Source organism: Manis javanica, chromosome 3, assembly GCF_040802235.1.
Source record: "Manis javanica isolate MJ-LG chromosome 3, MJ_LKY, whole genome shotgun sequence".
In the NCBI taxonomy this organism is placed as follows: Eukaryota; Metazoa; Chordata; class Mammalia; order Pholidota; family Manidae; genus Manis; species Manis javanica.
This window is the reverse complement of record NC_133158.1, coordinates 72,109,169-72,128,881: the sequence shown is the minus strand read 5'-3', so window position 1 is coordinate 72,128,881 and position 19,713 is coordinate 72,109,169. Positions and strand designations below refer to the sequence as shown.

The 19,713-nt window shown below is 34.1% G+C and overlaps 1 protein-coding gene across 16 annotated transcripts in view; it reads left to right on the top strand.

The window, feature by feature from the left end:
• BBX (BBX high mobility group box domain containing) overlaps window positions 1-19,713 on the top strand; it is a 269,123-nt gene that overhangs the window by 106,162 nt on the left and 143,248 nt on the right. For 14 of the 16 annotated variants that reach the window (XM_036998685.2, XM_073231706.1, XM_036998682.2 and 11 more), the window contains one exon: window positions 2,745-2,818. The exons of 1 other annotated variant lie outside the window; for it this stretch is intronic. The gene's annotated coding sequence lies outside the window, so the exon portion shown is untranslated. Of the gene's footprint in view, window positions 1-2,744; window positions 2,819-17,109; window positions 17,228-19,713 lie in introns of all 16 variants that reach the window. One more of the 16 variants, XM_017672181.3, reaches the window with a different exon arrangement.

Sequence of the window (19,713 nt, the reverse complement as noted above, 5' to 3'; positions counted from 1 at the left end):
GGTTGCCTTGGAGTTCCTTCTGCACTGACTAGGTAGTAGTGACATCAGGGTACAAAACACACAGTGTTGGCATAGGGTGGGATTTTGCCGTGATGTGCCTTTGAATGCTATACTGGACATTAACACTAATTGGGAGTCTGCCTCATTGTAAGTGGCACCTCACCTTTTTTAGTATAATAAGCTTTTCAAAACAGCACCCCAAGGGGCAGTGTGTAAGCTGTGCCAGAAAGCCAGTTGCTTTGGGATACTGCAGTGATTGCTTAGGCCGGATCTTTAAGAGAGGCCTTTCGGATGCCAAGTCAGATGTTCTATTTGTGGTGAAAGGTAAATAATAGATATTGAATAGACAGCTCTCCCACCTGCCGTGATGAAATTTCTCAGAGGGAAGCTACGCTGTGCCAGACGAACCCTGGGTAGGTGTGCATCCTGTGGTAGATGGTGTCCTGGGTGGCAAACAGCCTTGAAAAGGGAAAGGAAACAGGTTTTTATCAAGGCAGTGGGAGTTAAATCATGGACGGCAGGAACCCAAGGCCTTGGTGTAGTTGACAGGAAGCCAAAGCGGGACCAGAGAACAGAGACAGGAATGGGGTGGCTGAGACAAGAACCAGCTGTTTTGGTTTGAGGACACACTCAAGTCGCCATACTGCAGGGTTGTATTCGAGGCTTTCCCCCTGCTGGCTTACCTGCCCTTCTGACACCTACACAGCCACCCATTTGATCAAATGAAGCACTCTGCAAAGTACTTGAAACTTAAATGCAGAACAGCTTATGCTGAAACTGCTTTTCTGAAGCTACTCATATGGGCATGTGTGATAGCCAGATAAAATCTGGAGTCTCTGAGTTTGGCTCTTACAGAACTCAGGAACCTGTCTCAGGCAGGATTTCCAGCCTTGAAATTAACCACTGTGACTGATCTCCTGGCTTCTTTCTCCTGGTCAGTTAAGTCCAACATAATTTCTTTGTTATCTTAAGATTTTTAAAAACCCCTATTGGCCACAACTTAGCCAACCTCCTTCCCCTTTCTCCCCACTTGATCCAGAGGTAGTCGCATCACAGGTGGTAAGTTATTGAACAGTAGTCAAAGTAAGGTGTAGTTATGGTCCATTTTTTTGGTACATATCTGATTATAGAAACAAATTTCTAAGGGTTCTTGTAGATTTGTGAAAGTTGATTTTTTGAGCTCCTAAAAGAAGTTCTTTATTTAGGCTATATGAGCGTATTTTATTTCTCAGACATAAGCTCACTTCTTAAATCAAAGAATAAAACAAAATAAGAATTAGATCCACACTGTCAAAATTAATTGTGGAGCCTCCTCTCCCAATTTTGGCAGTACAAATTATTATTATTATTTTTTTAGGTTATACCAGTACTGACTTTTATGGATTTATATGAAGAAGTGCATGAATAAATAAAATATATGTGATTTTCTTAAAACAGCATTTTTAATAATGTTAGTTGCCTTTATTATGATAATTAAGAGTAGACTTTTACACCATTATTTAATCAGTTTTCAGAATTGCATGTTCTTTAATAAAAACATGGTTGTTTAATTTGAAAGTATTCATGTGTGTCCTTTGTAGTTTGCATCAAATATCTGAATATGCTCTGTCATCTATACCCTTGTTTTAAAAAATATGGATGAATGAGTAGTATCTTGTATGAAGTCACATGAGACCATTTAATCTTTTATTCATTCTTCCCAGTTACTGTTGTTTTCAGTAGCACTGGTGACCACTGAATCATCTAAATCTATATGGGATTACTCAGATGAATCATTAGACATTTTTTGTATTTGATGTGTAAGAGCCAGTTCTTCGATATCCTAGTGGCTGATTTAAAAAAAACTTCAACCAAGCCTTAAAATGACTAATAGTATTGATAAAGTTATATGGCAGCAAGTGCTATCTGATTTCTAGAGTGTGTTGTAGCCTACTGATCATAAAGATATATTGTCATAATCTACACGAAATTGTCTCTCTTGAGTGTGAATGTAGTGTTATTACTAAAGTACCCTAGAAACTAAATGAATGTGTCTCATGTTAAAACTGAAATAACTTTTAATTCTTAAAAATGATTACATTCAAGTGTATACCAATATTTGCAGAATCATTAATAGAAAATGTTCCATTTTATCTGTGTGGACACCCTTTTGCTGAGTTTGATCCTTTCTTGTGTTTACTTCATCACTTTTAGGTAGAAAGGTATTTTTTTGGTAACAGCTTTTCTCTGTTTTTGTGTATCTCCCCTAAACCCTCATCTTTTTTTTCAAAACTATTTTGCTTCACTCATTATCTTTAAAACATTTAAAAGACAACTTATATAAGATATTAATATCATCTGAACTATAGCTTATCTGGTAGGGGTAGGCTGGTTATTTAAAATAACTTAGTCAGGATGTCAGTTTAAATTCATGTTTTTCTAGATTTGCCTGTAATTCTACACTTGATTTTAGCCAAAAAGCTGAGAAGTGGTTGCCTATTATTCTTTGTCTCTGTAACTTTAACCTTAGAATCTCATTGAGTAATTTTAGTGGTGACCTTTTTGTTAAATAAAAGTTTACAATAAAAACTTTAGGCCACTTTTTCTAAGTAGTGTTAGGATAGGGATTTTTAATAATTTGACTGCCTTTGATTGGCTGTTAAGTCACTCTTGAGGGAGATTATTTTGCTCAACGATAATAAGTATCTGCTTTGAAAGGCCTTCCTGGCTCACCATTTAACCATTTTGCTATGGGTCTTTCACAGAATCCTGCTGCATCACAGAAGCTGGAAATAAGTGATGTTCTATTGAATCACAATGGAAAGTCTTGACTTGACCGGTAAGAGCAGCCTGCAGGCCCACCTTTCTCACCTGGAAGCAGTGAAGCAGTCAGGAGCTAAGTGCTGTCAGAGCTGGTCTTAACTTTTACCCATCTTACGGATTCACCTTCCATACTGATCAGGGAAGTGTGATAATTGTGTATTTTTTTCTTGTATTTTATTATTTTTAAGTGACATTTTAATCTCCTTCATCAAGTAAGTTAAACTTTCCTTTAAAATCAATGTTTTTTAAAGAATTATCTATTTCAAAGTTTCTGCTTCGTTTCTCCATAGTAATGTGCAGTTGGTGAAAAGATAATTTATTATAGTCATGAAAATCTAGAGGTTATTTACCTAAGTAAATACTAAGTTGGTCTATTCCCCAAAAGCTATTTTTGTGTAATGGTTTTGGCTTTAATTGAAAAATGAATCAATATCAAAGCATTATGCATTTTTTTACCTATTAAAAAATAGATGTGTGTATAGCAGCATCATGAAACTATTCTGAATATAAAAACCACACAATGAAGAAAAAGTTGAGATTGTAAAATAAATACATGTGACAAATTATATCAAACTAAAAGTCACAGATACTGAACTCTGTCCTCTTCTCCGTAAGTTTTCAAAGGTATTTCTTTGGGAATTTAAAAAAATTATTTTAAAATATGACAGTAATATTTCCAGATTAATTTTAACAATGGTTATTTAAATGCATAGAGTTTCCTCAATCTGGGAATAAAGTCTGTAATTCCTTTACTGATGACTGAACACTTTATGATGGACTGATGGTTTATAAGACTAAGGAATTTGATGTCAATTAAAATGAACCAAATATAATTTAGTTGCAGTTTTCAGGACATGAACCTTTTCTTTAAATTTCTGATTAATTGAAAATGAACCTTGAATCTTCTTTGGTTTTAAGTACTTTTATTTATTAGCTTATTAAATCTGTCTAGAATATCTGGGCCTACTGCCTTGTTTTAGTTAGTATGTGACTGAATGTTGCTCTTACGATGTGAGCATGAATGTAAACTTTGAACCATTCTTCTAAATGTTGTCTATGATTATATACACAGTAAAAATATATGCAGTTTAGCTTGAATGTGTATTGACAGGATATTTAAACACCCACAAAATCTCAGTGGCAGTGAGAATATTGGAATATAGCTACTTTTCTTCCTTTCTGTGGCACCCCTTAAGGCACAATTAAGTTAGAAATACTTCTGGATTTAAGAATGCCAGTTAGTGTACAGTTGATTGTGGTTTTACTGAGTCAGCAGAGACTATAAATATTTAAATATTGGTACTGAAATTTTAAATATGATCTCAATTGCTGACATAAAATGAAGTCAACCATAGTGAGGTTTAAAGAAAAGTAAATATGTGGCAGTATTCTAAATTTGCTAAATATGAATACATATATAGAAGATAACACAGGATACTTGATCTGACCTGTTCAAAAAACTAAATCATTAATTGGCATTATTATGGCAGTCTTGACTTACATTAAATCAGATTATTTCAATAAAATATTTTTTATTGACTATAACCAGAAATTGACAGAAATTCAAATTGTTGATGAAATTTAAGAAGTTTAATTAAAGATGGCTAACACTATATGCTTATATACTTAAAGCTTATATACATGTTCATCTTGAAAGTAGTATTAACTAAGAAGAAAAAGTGCCATACAAAACCAGGAATAACTTAAGAAACAAATCCTAGAAGATGTTCCAATAAATTTAGGAAACATGCTGTATCATTCAGATTAGGCACAGTTAAGTTTCATTTTCCAAAGAGTTCCTAAGTTATAGTGGATTATAATAGTAAGAGTTTCTTTCTCACTCATATTTGCATTCCTTATGAGTCTGCTGCCACTCTGCTCCATGTCCTCTTCGTTCCTGGACCAAAGCTGAAGGAGCAACCCCTCTGGGATGCACATGTCTTGTGGTGGAAGAAGGAATGGTGGTGGAACCATGGCATTTAAAACTGCTACTTCAAAGTGACGCATTACTACTTCTCATATTTTATTGCCCAAAGCATGTCATGTGGTCAGTTCTCGTGCATGGGTAGGAATGGCCTTTTAAAAGGGGTGGGGTAAGGAAAGGCTAAAAGGAGGGCACAGTGCACATTTGAATTATAATATCCAAATAATCCCTACCATGGCTCTTCTGGAGAGACAGAGTGCATGTAGTCTAATAAGCTTTCAAGGAGTTCTATAGTGAATCAATCTGTTTAACATGTAAAATTATTGACCTTGGATCCTTTTGTTGTTCCGTGGAACACTGTGTGAGCTGTGATACCCCATATGTGACAAGTTTTAAGGAATGAGGAATTGATACAATTTGAGAGTTTCTTGATATTTCAAACATTAGAACTTTTCCACTCTGCAGTGAGGGTTTCTAGTATATACATATTATTATTTTATAAGTAGCTTTAAAATGAATTAAATTACTGCAGACTGGACCCTTTGCAGTTTTCATAGGAGTTAAAGAAGGAAGTAATGATATGATAATCTCTTAACTATGTATAATAAGTTACAAACTTTGACAAATATTATCTAATTTGATATAGGAAGAGAATGAAAAAAATAGGTCCTTTGTTCTTTCTGTTAGTAATTTATAATTTTAACAGGTAATAGTAGCCAAATGCCTCTACTTAAAATCAATTTCAAGAATTGTTCTAGAAAGAATGCTGACATTGTAGGAAGGTTAACAGTTGTATCCAGGAGTTTTCTAAGGTGCTCCATTTAAGATCATATTCATTATATGTTGAGACTGTATTGTTTCTAAAACCCTCTAGAAAATTGCTAGGCTTGTGGGATTCTTCAACCAATATTGAGTTGATTAATCCCCCAGGTATTATAAAATATTGCTACCAGACCTTCATGGATTAAGATGATTTAAAAATCTAAGAATATGTAAATAATGCTTTGTTTGATAGTTGTTGTTAATAGTTCTTTAAAATTGGAGGAAAGGAGCATTCTTTGACTGAATTTGTAAATTCAGAGAAATTTAGGCATAAATTCTAGTTCCCGTACTTTCTAGTTGAAAGAATTTAAGTGTTTATTTAACCTCTGTGAAACTCTGTTTTCTCTTTTTACAATGGAATAATGAGCTCTACGTTGTAAGATTGTGAGAATTAAATGATGCAATTATATCAAGAGCTTGATAATAGTGCCTGGCACATAGGAAGCACTCAGGAAATGTAGTTGAAAAAATGAAAATGTGATCAAAGGTCAAGAATCTTGAATGCATTATAAAATACCTTTAATAGGTATATGGAGTATATGTATATGTAAAAAATGTATTTGCATATTTTTATATAAACATCCACAAACACACACCTGAAGATTTAAAGAGCTTGTCTTGGATGCACAAGAACTTATGTGTATTGTTCTAAAATCCTACTGAAAACTGAAAGTGACTTTGTCTTTAACACTAAGAGAAAGGGTGAATCCTGTAGAAATATTAGCCCCTCTATGATCTAATAATTAATTTCTTGCCACTGGGAGTGTAGAACTAAGGACAGAGTGACTACCAAATGTGGAGGCAAAACCTTCATTCTAAAGCATCAAAGAAATCAACTTTGATACAGTCTTGAGGCAAGGTACATGAACAGGAGATAGAACCACTGAAATATTCTTCACCGTGTGGAGCAAATGCTCTTTGGTTTCAAAAGAATCAGCATTTCTATTTCAACATATTTATGTTATTGTTTTCCAAAAATGTCTATAAGTTACTTAGATTTCTCCAAGGACTTCTCTATTGACATTGGCCCCTGGCACTCTCAGAATCAGGTGCAACATAGTGACGTCTCTTATGGGTTGAACCTGTGTGCTGTTTCTAAAATGATAATGTCATTTGTTTAATTTAGAATAGCACATGTATATGAAAATGATTTCTTTGGGTGTACTATTCCTGAAATTCTTTCAAGCTCTTCTCTTTATAAATAGATCATCTTTGTAGCTATCTGTTACTCATTCAGCAGGGTTATCAGTGGAGTAGAACTCTCTCAGAAATACAAGCTCTTCACTTTTAGAGATTATGTAGTCTGCTTATGCTGTCATAACAAGATACCATAGACTGGGGGGCTTAAATGACAGATACCTGTTTTCTCACAGGTTTGGAGGCTAAAAAGCTCATGATCAGAGTGGTGGCAAATTCTGCTTCTGGTGTTGTTTTTCTTCCTGACTTATAGATAGCCACCCTCTTGCTGCATCCTCATGGCCTTTTCTGTGTGTGTGTAGGGAGCAAGCTCTCGTGTGTCTTCCTCTTCCTATAAAGTCACTGGTCCTATTACATAAAGACCTCGTCCTTTTGACTGTACTTAACCTTTAAGTCCTTTTAGGGCCTATCTTCAAATGCCATCACATTGTGGGTGGGGCTTCAGCGTGAATTTGAGGGCTACTAATTCAGTGCATTACAAAGATAATTGTTTTTCTGCACCAAAAGGTGAACTGCAAGTTAAAAAAAAAAAAGAAACACTTTGTATGAATCTATAAGCAAGAAAACCTGGTTTTATAGTTGTCCAAGATTCTAAAAATATTATTGGATCTTTGAGGTGGGAGGCATTTGAAATTACTGAATTCATATTTCTTCTACTTTGAAGTTACTGTTATGAAAATGAGTTTCTTACAAGTGAAAGAATCAAGTCTAAGAACTTGAAAATCTGAGTGATTTGTACAATGGAGGACTTACATCATTGTAAAAATTGATATCTTTGTGTTTTCATTGGTCCTAGGAATAGACTATTTGTAAATTAGGCTGAGGAATAAGACAATTACTCTTTTGGGTTATATCTCTATTTCTGTTTACTATAATCTATCAAGGCAATTCACATTTTTCAAGGCAATAGGCAATTCAAATAGGGAAATGGCATAAACATAGGATTTTGGTAAACAAAGAAAAGACTCTATTTGACATAATTCCAGCAGAAGTCAGGGAATTCTAAATTTGTTATATCTACCTGTTTATTGAACTGCCTTCCCATCTTCCTTTATTTATCCCTTTTTTTTCTTCCTCCTCCTTTCCTTTCTTTCCTCTGATAATAAGCTCTTATGTTAATTAATGGTTACTTGGATTTCTCATCTAAATGCAGCTAATTGAATGTCTATATAGTACTTTCTACCATAGAGTAGTATACTATTTCTTTTAGGTAAGTCAGTCGACACATGTTCGGGACTAGTGATGGGAGATGCCATAGGGAGTTTACTTGTGGGAGTTTGATGTAGGCTCTACTTAACTCTTTTAACTTTATCTATGAACACTTTTTTAAGTGTGTCCTTTCTGTGTTATTAGAATAATTTCAGTTTCTGGTGATTTGATTCCTCTCTAAAACAAAATATATTTAGAAAGAAACCAACCTTTGAGATTTAAACCCTTTTGTGTAAAAATAATTTGAAATTGATTTGTAGAATTTGCCATCTCACCTTGTGTATTTATAAACTAAAGGACAAGCCATTGAGTGATCTAATTTTCTCAATGCCAGTTTAATTGGTTGAAAGGTATCTTTTCTCATCTACTTTTGATTGCAGTTTCCCCATGAAGGTTTTTATAGAATGACTCAAACCCCAAAGCCATATATATATATATATAATAAATTTGAGCTGTTTTTTTCATCTGAACAGTAGGATCAATCTACTGATGATAAAATTTACTAGTTAAGGACAATATAAATAAGTACAGGTATGACTTCATGCATAACCACTACTCTGAAACGTGGTGATAAATTAAGTAGTTGTACACTGAAGTCTATATTCCCTCTGATCTCTGTTACGGAGAAGTATGTTTACTCAAAAACGTAAGTGGATCTAAGAAAATTAATGAGATGTAAGGATCTCATAACATTTCTCTCAATTTCCATGCATTTTACTGTAAAATATTTACTGCATTTACTTGATATAAGGTACATATATAAATAAATGTAAGAATATATAGCAGATGCAAGTAGTTTTTTCATATAATCTCTTCAAGAAGCTAGGGCACTTAAGTTTACACTAGAATCTATTTTGTTAATGACTCTATCTCCCAAACCTAGACACATGGTAGTTGGTTAGTAAACATTTGGTGAATTAGCATCACAGGAGTTCACATTTCATTAATTCTGTATTCCATTGAAGTTGGTATTAATAAGCATCCCTTGGTCTACATAGTAATTATTTTTTCCCCAACTGATTTAAGGGAAAGGAGTGTTCTTCAAAAATAAAAGTCTCTCTGTACCTTTAAGTTTGTAGTTACTCCTATAATCAATAAGTACTAGCAGGCTTTAGAACTTAAAATGAATAGCAAAAATTTCTAGGTACCCCTTGGCTCATTTGCATTGTACGTCCAGTCACCAAGGCTCTTTTAAGATTTGTAAGCCTTCTGCCAAGTACCTCTGACACTATCAGGGGCCCTATGAGTGGAGCACTCATGAAGGTTCTGAGATTTGAGTAGGCAGATTGGTGGCTGTGCTTAAAGACATGCTGTATGGTACCTGGTTCAGCTAGTATGTACCAGAAAAGTTGACTGAAGTGTCCGCTATTAGGTATTTTATTCTTGGGGCTGAGCATTTTTAGGATTTTTCTGTATTCACATTGATCTTTTGAGATGATGGGTAAGAATATTGTGTTCTGGTTTTATATTGACTTTTGTAATCTGCTTAGTTTAATTTACAATTGTTGTGCCTTTGCCATGTTTCTATTACTATTCTTAAAGAGCACGTGCATTATGTAATTATTTCAGTGTTCCTTAATATTTACGGTAAGACCATTTATTACCAAGTGTCTCTTCATGGCAGAAATTTTCCACTTCAGGTAATGTTTTAAGGTAATAAACATTATCATTAGCACTTACAGAATAGAACACAGGTTTCTTGAGAGATCCAGCCAGATGGGGTGGACCTGGCTTCTGAACAATGTTTACATAATAAAAAGCTACATTTATGTGGTGAACACTGTCCTAAATGTTCTCAGTAATGTCATACTAATTACAATGAAGAATTGCCAAATAAGAGAGAGAATAAAAACTATAAAATGTGAGGTTTGTCCATGTGCAGAGTAGTAGATGCCCATCTATCAATCAGACTCCATCCCGATGGAAATGTACATGAAATTCTCAACCATGCTTTCAGTATAAATTTTAAATATATTATGTTTCCAGCATTGTTAGAGTTACCAAGTCATCAAATATAGGGTATTATATTATAAAAGAGACAATAGAGAAAAGTTTGAAATCAGCCACTGTCAGTCCCCTTTTTAAATTTCAGGCCTCTTGCTACAGCATTCATTTTGTCCTATTCTTTGGTGAAAGATGCAGCTTATCTTTCATTTGGTGAAGTGAACACTTAAAGGAGTAGTAGTTTTCAGGTTTGAAAGTTTAGTTGTTCCTGTTAAAATGACGGTGCCTTTATTATTCACTGGGAGTTTCACTTTTTAGAGAACATAAGATGAATCTTTCTACTTAGGCCATTGCAGTATATCTTGTTGATAGTAAAGGTGTCCTAGTTATTTCTCTGTTTATGAGTTTTTACTTAATCATCAAAATCATAGAATTATTTTACCTGTTATTTCTATTGTAATAAAATATTTCATACATTAGGGTTTATAATGTGCCTGTGAAAGAAATATTTTATAACGTCTACTTCCCAATACTTATCAACATCCTTGTCAACTAGATTGTCAACTGCATAACTACTCACTACTGCTTCTTGGAGATGAATATGGATAGGCCAAAACTTAAAGATTTCCTTATAGAAGCCACTTTTTTGGGGGGTTGTCTGTGCTGTAGTGTAATCTCTTAGAAGTATGGGTTGAAGACTCAGAGGAACCCAAGACTAAATCTAACTCAGCTGCTTACTGTGATTGGGATATGGGAAAGTTACTTAGGTTCATCTATAAAATGGGGTGAATACCAGCCATGTAAGGGTGTATAGGAATTAAAAATGCTGAGGGGTACAGTGCCAACCCAGCTCATGGCAAGCACTAAGAAAAGGTGTGTGTTCTCAAAATGAACAGTAGGTCAAAAGTGGAATTTGACTTTTTTGCTTCTTGATGGATTTCTTTGAAATTGAATTTCAAACATGTTATTGTCTCTATTCAAAACAAGGGAAATGTCCAGCTTTAACTTGTACATCTTTATTATATTGGAGTCTTTATTGAATACAGTACACTGGCTTTAAATTGTTAGGAAAGAATATTTTCTCTATATTGTTAGATACCTTAAAATATTTTCTTCACAACTATAAGTGAAAGAAGTTTGATTTTTATACTTCCCCCAATTAATTTTGCAATTTTATTAAAGCCCTATCAAAGCTCAAACATATGAAAATATTAACAGATAAGTTTCCTGTCATCCAGTGACTATGTTTATTTTAGGAATATTTATTGCTTCATACTCTTGGTATAAACAATTATCATCTCACACAGATTATATGAGCATAATAGTAAATTTTCTTCAAAAACTATAATTATTTTAACAAAAAAAGGGAATATATTACGAATTCTTAATGACTTTTTAAACTGTGAGAGCTGTTCTCATAAATTATTTCAACCTACCTATAAAATTTTAGTTAATATATAGTTAATTCAGTCATAACCTTACTCTGCTAGTTTATTCAGAAACTAGAAAAGCAAAACTTTCCTTTATTTTTAGGTTAGTGGTTTAGTATTTCACAATTAACTAATCCAAAATAAAGTGTTTTTCTACATCTGCAGAAAATGCTACCTCTTTAAAGTACTTACTTTTTAATAATTTTCATGCACGTGAGCATGAACCAGTACAGCTTGGTCTTTTGTGCCTTGTAGCACTAACTTTTATTAATTTTGAATGTCTCCCTACAAGTAATGTATGTGAGCTTGTTTTGAAGATAATTTAGTACCATCTATGAAAATACCTTGGTCCCTTCTAAAAAGTTATTCCTTAAGTCAGCATGTACATGTTAGGTGTTTGTGGTCTTTTTGTAGCAATTTTGTCTTTTCCTTGTTGAAAACGTGTATACATTTCTAACCATAACAACCATGGATTTTATAGAATTATTATGCTTTCCCAATAATTGCTGTATATTGAAAGTCTGTATATAATCTAAGAGGTGAGAACCACCCCAGTCCACCTGTAGTAGTGTTTGCACTCTTTAGCTCTGTTCTATTTCTTTTTAGAACTTGAACTGCCTCCAGTAATCTTACAGGAAAAATGTTTTGTATATGATAAAGTAGTATGCTTTCTGTTCCTCTCTTTTTTTATCTAATAAGTATTTACTGGAACTACTGTGTGCAAGTCATTGGGTTAGATAGATGCTGTCAGGGTCGTGATATAATAATAGGAAGCAAACTCTAATTGGGCAGAAGAGAGACGGAAACGAAGCTCATTAAGAGTTCTGAGAAAAATCTTAAACCCTAGGTAGGAATATCAGGAAGACACAGGGAAAGAGATAGGAGAAGTCTGGAGAATGTGAATAGACCCCTTTGCCAGTTGGATGAGATGCATTTAAGTGTAAAATGGGAAACTTTGGAAAGCCCACTGTCAGAGGTCCTTGAATGTAAAGCTGAGTTTTCTCCCCTGCCCAAATGCAGATGAACCACTGAAAAATGTGAAGCAGATGATATAAATGGGACCAATTGAAAGGGAAAAGAGGTAGGCATTGGAAAGATTGGTTTAAGGGGGCTTTGTGTGTCCTAAATAAAAAGAAATCATTCTTCTAATAGGGCTTGAGTGTTGTGAATGGGACAACCATGAGAGACATAAAAGTTACACTCTGTCTGGATGTATTTTAAAATATTTTGGATTGAGATATCTGACTCACAAAATCAAGTTAGTCTTTCCCCAATTCTCAGGGTAAAAACTGATACTCAGTTTTAAGGATTCCTTCAATGAAGATTTTCTCAAACCCTTGATACCTCCTACCATTCAGCCTCTGTGTGTGTGTGTGTGTGTGTGTGTGTATCTGTGTGTATTTAGTGATTCTAAATGTAGCTTTCACTGTATTTCTCAAAGAATACATTCCCTGGCTTGTCACCTGATCCAGATTACTAATCTATGGAACTTGGTAATAGATAGAACATATATTGGAGGCAAAGACAGAATCATAAGAGATAAGAAAACAGTGGGGCGGGGGTGTTGAAAACAAAGTCAAAGATAGGTTTTTACATGTAGGCGTTCCACTGGAAGTGGGACCTGAATTGAGGGAAGAGAGGTGAAATTTGGGATGGATTGGATTTGAAATGCAAAGAAAATGTCCATGTGATTATGTGTAGGATGTAGTTACAAATTTGGTAAGAGTTTGAGATTTGATTTGAGAATGAGACTCAGGCTAAAGATAGGCATAACTTGAGGGGACAGAGTGAAACTTTGAAAATTGGTGAAAGTAGAAGGTATGGCTAAGACAGAAGTTTTGAAAACATCTTCCTGTACTTTGTAAAGAGGAGTGTAAAGGAAAGAAAAACATCAGATATATGGTGGGAAAAGAAACCTGGTGTTGAAGAAGATGGGGAAGAAAAATGTTGAAAAAAATATAGATCATCTAAATGCCTAAAAGTGTTTGAATTAGGTCAGTGTTCCTTTGGAGAAGGCAGTTTTTGTAGAGTGGTCAAGGCAGAAACCATGTCATACATCGTTTCCAATATTCCCCCTTTCATTGCCACATTTTTATTCTCTTTCTAGCTGAAACTATGTTGAGCCATTGTCTTCATGGAGTAATCTAGAACAACTTAACAGATTCACTCCTGGGAACATAGAACTCATTTTCTGTAGGTGTAGTTTGAATAATCCTTTCTTTAAATATGTTGCCTTACATGGTTTCAGATCAAAACTTTCCCAGGTATTGATATCATTCCCTCAAATGCACTGTAATGACTTTCTTTAAAATACCATCAGCAAATACAGTTCATAAATGCCTCTCTTGTAGGACTTATATTTATTAATAATAATTGGCATTACAGAGGGATGATGAATGAATTCCATCATTCTCAGCTCTTCTTTTATACTAAATACAGCAATACTTTAAATAAGGCCTACCGCTTTAATATAAGACCTTGTAGAAATCTCTCCAGAGTAGTAAGGCCACCTACATACAGAATTTCTAGGTTAGAGTTAGCTGTGTGGCCTCTTACGTCTCCATCTGCAGAGTAGTTATAAAGGAATACACGACTTGCCCTAATAATAATAATAATGGTTATCATAATAAAACTACAGTTGTTATTGTTTGCGTTATATATGTTCATTTCTTTCTCTGTGTTTGTGTGTGCGTGTATTTTTTTTTCTAATCTTCACAATGACTATTTGATGTAGGTGTCATTATTTCCATTTCATATGTGAGAGAATGGAGGCTCAGAACATTAATAAACTTGGCTTCTTGACTAATTAAAAACAGCCAGCATTCAAATCAAGTCTTTCTTTCAAAGGCCATGTTTTCTATATAGCCCATGCAGTTTTAGGATGTATTTTGAATTTGAGTCTTAACACCCTTGATAGCAACTGCTCACTCCAGTGTGGGAGCTCAGTGCTTATTACTTTTTACCCTTTTCTTCCAACTAGGGAATAATAGATCACTTTCATTTGTTTAAACATATTACCATTCATCATTCTTGATTGTCAGGGAGTTTTCTATATTTTAATACTGTGTGTGTGCATATGCGTGTGTGTATATATATATGTAAATATATACAGCATTTTAATACTGTATTTTAATATATATATATAAATATTTACTCTTTACATCAACTCTATTAAAGGTAGATTTATTTCCTGCCAACATTTTGTTTTTAAACTTTGAAACATACAGCATTACATACGCAAATATCTACCACCTAGATTTGGCCATTAACATTTTATATACTTCTTTTATTACATATCAGTCCAACATCAGTTCAGTTATTATTAATGGATTTAAAAGTAAATTAAACTCATAAATACTTGAGCATGTATATTATTGACTCTAGCTCAATATGTACAGTTTTTTCCTTTTGGTTTAAAATTTGCATTCAGTTGAAACGCACAAGTCTTAAATGCATGTTCTTTAACCCAAATACATATCATGTTATAAAACATTACTATTAGCAGGTGTCTCTTCTTATTCCCATTTTGTAGATGAGGAAACTGAAGTACAGAGGGGTTAAATAATGTGCCTAAAGTCACATTGCTAATAAGTGGCAGAGCTGAAATTCAAAGTCAAGCAGTTTGCCTACAGGGTTTGTGCTCCTAACCACACCACCATACTGCCTGTGATTTTATCCTCATATGTTCAGGTATCCTTTTATTTTCAAGTGTACAGATACAATCTTTATTTTTAACCTAAGTGTGTACACAGAAGTAGTATGCTTGAGATAGAATAGAAATGCTATTCTAGAAGTGCATCAGTTCTTTCCAAAGGGTTCATGGCAGGAGAAACTAAGGGGGAAAGAAGTTCCCTTCTTTGAAATACTAGGGTGAATCTCTGAATAATAACTCTGTCTTAACTGGCATCCTTGATTAATGTTTCCACATATAAAGTGATAGTCAATTTCCTAATGATGACACTGAGGTGCAGGAAAATCCTCAAGTGCCACTTGAACAATTAAGGGTAATGATGTTCAGTATAGTTTCGTATTAAGCATGTTTTTTCTGTACTATAAATAGTAGAAAATTGTTCATCTATGTATGGTATATATAGTACCACTCACCTTGATAGCTCTGTCTCCAAAATAATACAGTTAACTAATTTGGGATTTATAATTATGAAATTTATAAAGTTTTTAACCTGGAAACTGAGTAGAATTATTTGACCTTTCCAAGAATTATATAAAAATGTGAGTAAGAATTAGAATAGGTTATATTAATTTTCTTTTGTTCACAGTACTTAGGTATACGATGCCTATGGAAAGAAAATGAGTTTCTTTCCTTAATTGTGTTCATACCACAAACCATATCTTAAGAATTGACGAGTACTCTTTATTCACTATTCATTGACGAGAAAGCAGCCATCATGTGCATTAAGGAAAAAAAAAAAACATCCCTAAGTATTCCTCAAAAAGCAATTAAAAAAATAAAAGTAGGTAGTTAGCAAAACCTAGCCAGTCACTAGAGGGCAGAGCAGTACTATACTTTAGGTCTTACTTGAAAATTTCTGATTTAAAAATTGCTGAACATAAAACAAATACTGATGCACAAATGAATAAAGATTTCTTTGCATTCTTGTTATCTTGTCTTGCTGTGAAATCCAATAACATAGTTACACTTGTATCAAAGGAGCTTTTCTGGCAATTACATTGATTGCTTCCAAAAGGGCATGCTTATTTAAAAGAGTGTAAGTATCCCTCAAGAGAAAATACTGAGGCTTATAGAGAATGGTGCATTAAGTCATTCCTGCTGTAGGCAGTAACCCTGAAACTGAACTGTGGTATAGACTGTAGGTGAGACATCATGAGAGAATAAGTTTGAGACAAGTTTACCAGTATTCCCATCAAAGAATTCATTGAAATGTGGAGCATCTTTTCATCTTGCAGTTGAAATTGGTGAATCATTAAGATTTTTAAATTACAAAGATGTAAAAGAAGTGAACTAACTCTAGCTCCATTTTTAAATGGTAGAATTTTGTCCAGTGTCTGTTCGTGTAATTTCATTTGTTTGAAATTTTCTGATATATTTTCATTCTGATTTATTTTTTCTGATAGATTTTTAAAATAAATGAAGCTGTGAGGTAAAGTATCCTAGTGAGTAGTAACCTGAGAAGTGCATTGTCTCAAATGATAGGATCTTGCATGTGTAGTTTGAATTTTATTATAGAAACAGTCTTTGGATTTACATATAATGCCTTTCTGATAAAGAACACATATCAGAAAAAGTGCTGATTTGGGGTTAGAAAATTCGAGGCCCCAATTATCATGTTCTGGCTTGTGACTTTAGTCAAGTCACATTACCTCTCTGAAGTAATCATTTTCTGAATTGGAGAGTTGGAAAAACATTTCCTTTTTTACAACAGGATTGTTTTCAGGCTTGTGCTTGTGTCTGTGCCTGTGTATTTATCTCCAAAGATGAGACCATGTAAAAATGAATTTTAATAAAGATTATAAAAGCTCAGAAAAACCTTAGAAACAACTTTGAAATGGTTGATTATATCATACATTTAGTAAGATGAGGGCACCTATCACAAGAATAAATAAATGTGGTTTCCAAACCAAAACCCAAGTTCACATAGCTGACTTCTCCCTATGTCTGAGTGTCTCTGGCTGCTTAATCTCTCTAACTCCCGACTCCTGTGCTCCTCTCACTCCCATTCTGTCTGCTGTTACTTCCACGTTCGCTCTCTCTGTGTTTCTCCTGACTGTCTTTGGTCTCTCTCTGTGTTTTTCTTGTCCCAGGCACCCTCAGGAAGACCCCCAGCCTCTAGCAGTACCTGGGATCATCTCCAGCATGTGTATAGATGTGGAGGATTCACTGGGATATTGAGAAATACCAGAGGCGAATTGTTCCACTGTAGTAAGTCAATTGACATTTATTAAGTGACTACTGTTTACACAGCCCAGTTTGTGGTGCATTGGATAGAGAAGAATAAGTTAAGGCATAGCTCAGAAGAATTAAACTTACAAACTCTTATCAGTGGTTCTTGCAGGCTGGACATACATGCAAATGAAAACAAAACAAAATAGAAAGCTGACAAATAATTACATAAATGAGCTGTGTCCTAGGTGTGCTGAGGAGACCCAAGTTAATAGAGTAGAGAAAACCAGGTGGTATTAATCAGGTTTTCTGCATGAGTTTAAAATTAGGTTTTGAAGTATGATTAGAAGAAAGATGAGGAAAGAGAGGGTGGAAATGAGTAATTTTGTGTGGCTTGGCAAGCCTGTTTGCTTGCCTGTAAGTAAATATCTGATGGAGTATAGTGAAAAGAGAGTGCTAGTTTTCCACCTACCAACAGCTAATTTTCCTTAAACTTCCAGTCTTAGAGAAATTCAAGTTATGAGAAGTACAGCCAAGTTGAGACTTTCCATAAATATAATTGGTATCTGTTCCCAGTTTTAGTATTTATAGACTTAAGGTAAATTGTGATTATGAAGTAATAAAGATATGGCAAAATAAATACAAATTGTTAGAAAATGATTTAGGGATTCATTTTAAATGCTAAGGTGAATTAAAATAGTAAACTGCAGTATAACAAGTCCGTTTTGTTTCTGTGTTGGAAATTGATTTCTGCTGTTATGTTTTTGATAGTCCTGTGTACAGATACAACATGGTTTTTGGAATTGGTATGTTTTGAATTCCACCTATGCTAACTGTGTGATGTTGGGCAATCTATATAGTAGCACTGAGTATCAGCTTCCTCATATGTAAACTAAGAATGAAAATGTTTACCTCAAAGAGTTGTTGTATAAATTAAGAGATAATTTTATAAAGTCCTGAGTGCATGCTAGGTACTTGTTACTTGCAGATACTTAAAAACTACCTTTAAGATAGTTTGTTAAATATACTGTTATTTTTGAGTGCTTTTTAAAAATAGAACTAAACCCATGGAATTTAGAAAATGCTGTATATACAAGGAATATTTATAATATGTGAATAAGATTCAAAATAACCAGCAAGAATAACTGAGTACCTACCACTAACTTAGGAAATGGATCTGTGCTTTGTCCAGATTCCAACACCCTGAATGTTGGAAATTCCTTTAGCTCCCCCCCAACCCCCACCACCACAATCCTGAATGTTGAATTTATTACTTGTTTTTCTTTATAGTTTTTTTGCATATTTACATATCTGCTACATTAAGTTTTGCTTGTTTTTGAGTTTTATGTAAATAACACTATGCATTTTCTTCTGCAACATCTATTTTGCTGCTCATCATCATGTTCGAGAGGATCATCCTTGCTCATTTTATACTTGTAATTCATTTATGACCTCAGTTGTGTTTCATTACATGAAAACATCACAATTTATCCATTTTCCTTTGATGGCTGTTTAGATTGTTTCTAGTTTTATGTACAGGAGAAGAACTGCAGAGGAAGAATTATTCAGCATCTTATTCATGCCTCTTTATATACATATTATTTCCGTAGGATATATGTTCAGGAGTAGAACTACAGAGTCAAAGGGTATGCCCAACTTCAAACCCTCTAAGATAATGGCAAATGGATTTCCATAGAACTTGTTATGTTTTATACTCCCTCTAGCCAAATGTAAGTGTTCCCATTCTGAGTCTCCTGTAGTTCTTTAAAACTACTAGATTTTTGTTTAAAGAATTTTGTAACTTGCCTGTAAAGCCAGCTTAATAACCTAATGACCTTAATTTTTTTTAATTAGTTTTATTATTTGCTGCAGCTCCTTTTATTTCTTTCTGTTTTCCAGTTGTCACTTGTTCCCTTTCTCAAACTCACGTAAGTCCAGGCATCTTGAAATAGCTGGGTATGTTTGCTAACTTAGCTTTTTCTCCCAAGAAAATCTCATTGTAATAATGTAATGTTCTCTTATGTTAAATGAAAACTGTTCGCTGTTCCTAACTTCTAAAGACAGTTTGGGCAGAGATATATACACATTTTTTACTGATTTCTTTTTTCCCTTAGTTTGAGTTGAGATAGAGAAAGAGTGACCCATAGAGGCTGCTTGCAAGTTGCAGTGACTTAACCTGTTTGTTCTGCATTGAGATGTCCCAAAAACCAGAGTAAATGACTCAACTTGTATTTGCCACTCTTTCCCTTTTTCTCTCCTACATCTACTTCTGTATTTCTCAGCCGGTGATTCTTTTGGCATCTGATTATACTTTCCAATATTCATATCACAAATTCCTCCTAACCTTATTCTCTGTGCTTGGTGGTACATAATTTTTGTTGATTGATCTCAATATTTTTTCCATTGTCCAAACGTGTGGCCACTCTCTGCCACCCTTGCTTTCTGAGGTTCTCTAGGGAATTATACCAGGATCTAGCCTCGTGCCTAGTACTTACTATTCAATAGATGTTTACTAAATGAAGAAA